Consider the following 6,765-nt stretch of genomic DNA (forward strand, 5'->3'; position numbering starts at 1 on the left):
TGTCCTCATTGGGGAAACAAAAGCAGCGGCCATTTATTCAAGTCCTTAGAATGCTTCATGTGCCTGGTGAGTTATCCCTTGTGGACTTGCAAAAAGTGACTTTCCTGCCTCAGACGCAAAAACGAAAGTAGCGTGATGCTGATATACTGGTGTGAGAACTGTTAGGAAGGAGATAAGGTGGATATTTAGTCAAAAATATCCATAAAAACAGTCTTTCAAAGGAAGAAATGTGGCTTTAATGTTAACAGACTTTAACCAAAGAAGTAGCAGAGCAGAAAGATTTCTGCAAATCATCTTCGGAACTGTCATATGTGTGAAATTACAGTTGTTTCATGGTCAAGACAGCATTTTTCTATGACATTTGTAGAGAAGAACTGCTTTATTCTCATTGGAAAAATAGTCGCAAGTAAACATTTTTGTAGCACATACTGTAAAAACATCACGTTCTCCTTGGTGTAACCGAGAAGCCATTAGTGGCTCATCTATGACCAACATAACATAACTAATCCTCAGCTGAACTGCAGCAGGCTGTGTAAGGTTAGCATGAAAACAAATTTAGAATGTAAGAAGGAAAATATCTTTAGTATGTACAAGCATCAGGTTTCTTCCACCATCTGTGGACTCTTGGAAAAAATGTTGTACACATACCACTGAAATATTATATAAATCCTTTAGAAGTATTTCATGCACCAATACAGATGGAGCACAGTGTATTTTTAGTACATGTAGCTATTCTTAAATAATCAAATATCCTGTGTGCTTCTAATGCACTGAGTCATCACTTTTTAGCCCTTCTGAGCCTCTTCTATCGGTCCAGTCTTAAACTGTAATCAGGATGTTTTGGTGAACAACTTCCCCGTGTTGCCTCTCAAAATACCGACTGGCTTTTGGTGGGGATTAGAGTTCAGTGCAAAAGATGTGCCAACTGACAGTGTCCATGGATTTGGCAAAGATGTGTATTACACGATGTCCTTTGTCAGAGCTGCAAACACAGAGCTATGATTTGAAAACCATGGCTGTGTTTGTAGAGAGCAGCTTGCGAAAGCTTGATAAATCCTATAAGTATCCGATCACATCTAAATCCACAGCAATCTATTGCTAGTCCCACTAAGGATCAAAGCGAAAAATATGCAGGCATCCTGGAACCCCCTCGAAACGGTAGGAAAAGCACGAGGAAACACGCAGTGCACGTGTCTGGGATTGGGTTTTAAAAGGAGGGGGTGGTGCATTTAGATATGTTTTTGGCTGGACGTCTGAGCGGACACTAGTGGGGGATTAAATGGCAGGCTTAGTGACATAAGCGATTGAGTTCTGAGATGGTGACACAGTCGGGTATTTCTTGTTGCATCGAGTTCCTGAACTGCTGCGTCTGAGCCGTTATTTTATAGCTGAAACGTCCCTAAAGCAAAACAGCATCAAGTAACGCCTCAGTCGGAGAGCTGAAAAGTTTGCTGCAAAGACGAAAACATCAAGGCTTCAGATCCCCGTCTCTCTCTGACTTTAAGAGAATTCCAAATAAGAGAATTGGTTTGTCAAAGTTGCGAAAGAAAAAGACTCCAAAAAAGACTTTGTATGTGGACTCCAGTGCGAGAGAACAAACACGCAGCAGACACAAAGGGATCCACAAGCAGCTATTTTTCATGTTATACTTTGGACAATGCCAAATTCTCAAGAGGCGAATGGAGAAAGAGAGATAAAATGTGATCCTGAAAACATGCCAAGAAGCGGAGCCCATTAAGCAGAGCTCAGCGAGCGTCCTGTCACGGCGCTTGATTCTCTGCTATATCTCCACTGTTCATCTTCGCAGAGGTACGAGCGATCAAGGCCTGCCATTTTTTTTTCCTTCTGCACGCGCTCCCTGAAATCTGTTTTCCCCCATAGGAGGTCAGAGACTTTTTTTATCTGGTGCCCTTTAAAGTACATACACTCAGTGTCCATTAATCTCAACCTACAGCGCTGCGATGTCAAACGTTATGCAACTGCTGCCTTGTCACAGCCGCGGGGCCTGAGGAGGACTGGTATCCTTCACATTGGCTGTGACTTTGCTTGTGATTGATTGCATGTCTGTTCCTTGACAGCCAATATTCTGCAGGACTGCAAGGCGGGATCGGTGCCCCCACCTACCCCTCCTCATGGATATTCACCATTGACTGCGAAAGCGCGGTGCCGGTTGCTTGCTTGTATTTTAACCTTCTCAAAGTCAAACTGAATTGTGGTTAAATCACCCCATGTGGATTAGCGCAGCGCCGCCACATTGTTTTCCTTCGCAAACATGTATTCCGCTGTGACTTGCGCTGGATGGCTGCGCATACATTATGTGCAGCGAGACTATATGCAGCTCAAGGAAGTATGGAGGCTAGATGAAGATGTTAAAATAGAAGCATTTTGTCGCAGCAATTAGGAGACAAATGGGAGTTTGATTTTGAGGACGTGCGGCCCATGAGATGGAGACAACAGCTGGTGAGAAGCATATGTCAGAAAAAGAATACCTTTTGTGAGGTGCGAGCTTGAGGATGGCATGTATATTAAGTGCTGAGTGTTGTCGACACACTTGTTAATCCTCTCATCAAACCAGCCCCCTCCTTTGTTGGAGCACATCAGTGTTTTGTTAGCAAATACTCCTGATCTCATTTACCTTTATTAGTTTTCTCAAATGTTGGAGCTGCAGTCGGGTTCTTTTTAGTGCAAGCTCCCAATGAAATCTAACCCCTGCAATGGTTTCATTCGATTGTATTAAATGGCGTAATAACTCAAGATGTAAATGTAAAACTCTTGAATGTGTTTTATTGGATTGTGGAAGACACCTAATTCATGCACAGGGAAACATAGTGAAGGAGTAATTATCTGTTTGAGCTCATTTGTATTTAGAGTCTTACAAACACAAACATGTAAAAAGTCGTAAAATTTCACACAATTGTATTATATACTTTAACACTCCAAAATGGAAAAAAGGTATTGTGTATTATATTACCTCTAAAAAGTACATAGTTAGTGTTCATTAACTAAATTTTTTAACCTAAATGAAAACAAATCTGCAGATGGCAACTGTTTTCATTTTCTTCTTCTTTGAAGCTTTTGTAGCAGTTGCCAAACAAATGGTTTTATTTTCAGTTTCTTCATATTTTCGTTTTGTCTTTATGTGCTTTTTGCTTTAGATTTATTTTACAATTATATGAAAAACCCCGTTCACAAAGCCCCATTGACATCAAAGGTTACCTGAAACAGTCACACAAGTCTTGGTGAAGACTGGGAGATACTTTGACAAGAGAAATTCCTTACTCAAGGATTGCATGCCTTTACAGAGTAGAATTTTGTAGTAAACAAAGCCTTGAGGTGAAAAACTTGTTTTGTTTTTTTTTCTCTTTAACATGCTATATCAGTGAAAGTGACTTACACCCCCTGTCAAAAGTTTTAAGACGGGTTATCATTCATTTGAATAAGAGCCCGTCTCAAAACTTTTGACAGGGAGTGTACATTCTAGTTTCGTGTCGGCTGATGCTGTCTACTGTCCATCTCCACTGAAGCGCATCGACTCTTAAAAGGTCAAAAACCAGAACATACAAACATTATAACGAAACATATCTGCAAAATTGGACAACAATTTTTCTGGGCTGAACTGCAGGCTGTGTAAGGCAGGTGACAAGCAATGTACACTACCATTCAAACGTTTGGGGTCATTTAAAAAGGTCCTTATTTTTGAAAGAAAAGCAGTTTTCTTTTTCAATAAAGATAGCATGAAATGAATCAGAAATACAGTCTAGACATTGTTAATGTGGTAAATGCATAGACTGTATATAAAGATGGACGTAGCATCTGGCTTCAAAATTGAAGCCCACCCGGAAGTGTCAAAAACTTGCAATATCACGCCATCCACGAGGGTTGGCTCCAAAAAGCTTTTGCTCCATAGACCCCAATTAATTTTTGGAAAAAATAAAATTTGATAGACTGATTTTCTACAGCTCAGGATTTTTTCCCCGTTAGTTTTCATGGTCAAAATGAGAGATCAGGTGACTGATCTTAAATAAATCAAGACTGAATTTTAAATAAATCGTTAAAGTTGGCAGAGCCAGGGGGCGTGGCTATACTTGATTGACAGTTCCATAGACTGGTCCTGCCCCTAGTTGCTCTCCGGTCCAGCCTGTTTGACGCTTTTTACGTCACTGGCTCCAAAAAATCCAAAACTGCGACCAGGAAGTAGCAAAATGCGGGCTTCATTTTCTCGACGTTGAAACCAACGGGTGACGTCAAGGTTAGTTCACGCCTGGGTAAATGACTATTCTAGCTGGAAACGACTGATTTTAATGGAATATCTCCATAGGGGCACAGAGGAACATTTCCAGCAACCATCACTCCTGTGTTCTAATGCTACATTGTGTTAGCTAATGGCGTTGAAAGGCTAACTGATGACTAGAAAACCTTTGTGCAGTTATGTGAGCACATGAATAAAAGTGAGTTTTAATGGAAAGCATGGAATTGTCTGGGTGACCCCAAACTTTTGAACAGTAGTGCAAGTAGGAAAATATCTATATTATGTACAGCCAGTATGTTTTTCCAGTTTCCGTGGACTTCACTTATCTGCAAAACTAAAGATATTTTTTCCTAAATTGTGCTTTTTACATTAAATTCTTTGAATGTTATATTTCAATAAGAATGTAAAACGCCTTTTTTGGACTTATACAACTACAAATCTGTGAAACGTCTACACAAATTTGGGTAATTTACATTTACTGGATAGAGAGTTTCTAAGAATATTTCAAAGGAAGTTGAGTAACATAAGGGGATTTAGGATTTTTTGATTGATTCAAGTTTAAGTTAAATTTCCTTGACTCCCATAAGTAGTCAGTTTTTATCTTTCAAATGCATCAGAAAATCCTGAAAACTTAACACAACATAATTATTTAAACCACATCGTATTTGATTAAACATTAACTTAGATTACATTACCATTGTAATCATTGTAATAACAACAATTATGGACTGTCAAGGACAAAAATATTAGAAAATATGAATAAATAAGTTCTAATAAAGTCCAAAAACCCCCAAACATCATAAAGTTTTATTTATCAAATCAACTTTCCTGCTTTTCTCCGACAGTGTGGGTGGATTGGATTTGACAGTGACAAAAACAACACACAACCCTGTTGTCAGGATTCTGAGAACAGGGTTGCTAAATCCCCAATGATACATGGGACTTTTTTTATTTTATCTTTAAAAAAAAAAACGGCTTCACCTACTTCAAACCAGTGAAAAGAGGCTACACAAAAACATCGACACAGCAATCTCTCATATGAAACAGTGTCAGCAGATAGTGTGTTTATAAGATAGCATTACTCACAGTAAGAAGTTGATTAAAGGAAAAGTTGAAGTCACACTTGATCCATAACACTTTACAATTCAGAGAAAAACAGAACAGACATGAATAAGCTGCAGTTTGCAGAAGATAAACACATAGATAACACTTACTGAAATGTACCAAATATTATTGTAGCAGCAGCAGCTCTGGATTGTCATTGACTTTCTTTGGGCTTGACAGCAACCTATGCGAAAAAAAAGAACAAGTGAGCAGCAAAACAGCCCATTTTATTTTTCTTTTCCTTTCATCAATGACTGTTTGAAAATCTAAGAAAGAGACTCAGTGATTACAGTGAGCTTTGTGATATAGATCAACAGCCTAACAAGCCCTTGCAGATGGCATTTTTTTAGTCAATATGGGCTAATGAGGAGTAAAATTGTCCTTTTTATTCCAGAGATTAACACAGTTCAAGCGAGCGTTAAAGTGCGGCGTACAGACACTGTTATTACCTCCTAGACATCCGCACCATTCTTCTTCCCCTTTGAAATCGTCTTCCATCAACACTCCCTCTGCAGTAGGGGGCAGAAGAGACGAAGCTGTCAGCACTCCTCACAACACAACAACTCTTTTCCCTGATAGCTAGCTCCTTCCCGAGAGATTACAGACACGAGCGGTGGGTGGTGAAGCTTTGGCACACTGCATTCCCGCTTCCTCCCTCTCTCTCTCCCTCCATCTACTCACTCTCTTTCCTCCTGCCGTCTTATTTCCATCTCTCCTCTACATCAACTCCCCAGGGGTGGCAGACTCTGCTGAGGGGACATCCCTCTAAGTTCCTACACCGGCCCTGCAGCAGTTAATTGCGGCGAGAAGATATATTATGTGCAGAGACACCAAGGGACAGTGATCACACTAACAAGCAGGGGGTGGTGGAGCGTAGATGGTTGAAACAATGGCAGCGGTGGGCATCCTCTTGTGACTACAGATCCCCAGCTTTTTTTTTTTTTCTTTTTTAACACCTTTCAAAATAAGCCTGTTATGGGTATTTCTCTGGATTCCTTTTAAGACGCAGCGAGACAGAGGTCTAATATAACCCCTTAAATTTGTGGCCAAGTTTACAGAGTGCTGCATAGGAAGAAAAGCAGCTGCTCCTGCAAAGACGCCTTGTACATCCTCTTAAAGGTGCACCGCTCCTCTAAGAGCTTTCCATTGCTTTTTAAAAAAAAAATTACGCCACTTATCTACCTATCTCTCTCTCCATCTCCCTTTCCAGTGACTCCTCTCCCCTCCTCTCCCTCCCTCTCTCCCATCATCGTGATACACAGCGTTCCATCTCCTCTCACGTGTTCCTGGCTCATGTTGGCTGGTGGAGGAAAAAGGCGGCTGCTAACTCTGCTAGCTCTGCTGCCAGCCTCCTTGTGGCCCTGTGCAGGAGGGGTGGCAGCCCTGGTGCGAGAAGGGAAGCCGGGTTCACT

The 6,765-nt window shown here is 40.7% G+C and overlaps 1 long non-coding RNA gene across 1 annotated transcript; it reads right to left on the reverse strand.

Moving 5' to 3' along the window:
• Window positions 1-5,298: 5,298 nt before the first annotated feature.
• On the reverse strand, window positions 5,299-6,029 carry LOC127534799 (uncharacterized). The gene is made up of 2 exons (XR_007943272.1): window positions 5,803-6,029; window positions 5,299-5,537 (listed from the first exon to the last, which is right to left on the reverse strand). It is a non-coding gene; the product is annotated as an uncharacterized LOC127534799 (long non-coding RNA).
• Between the last annotated feature and the right edge of the window lie 736 nt (window positions 6,030-6,765).

Source organism: Acanthochromis polyacanthus, chromosome 7 (assembly GCF_021347895.1).
Source record: "Acanthochromis polyacanthus isolate Apoly-LR-REF ecotype Palm Island chromosome 7, KAUST_Apoly_ChrSc, whole genome shotgun sequence".
Taxonomy (NCBI): domain Eukaryota; kingdom Metazoa; phylum Chordata; class Actinopteri; family Pomacentridae; genus Acanthochromis; species Acanthochromis polyacanthus.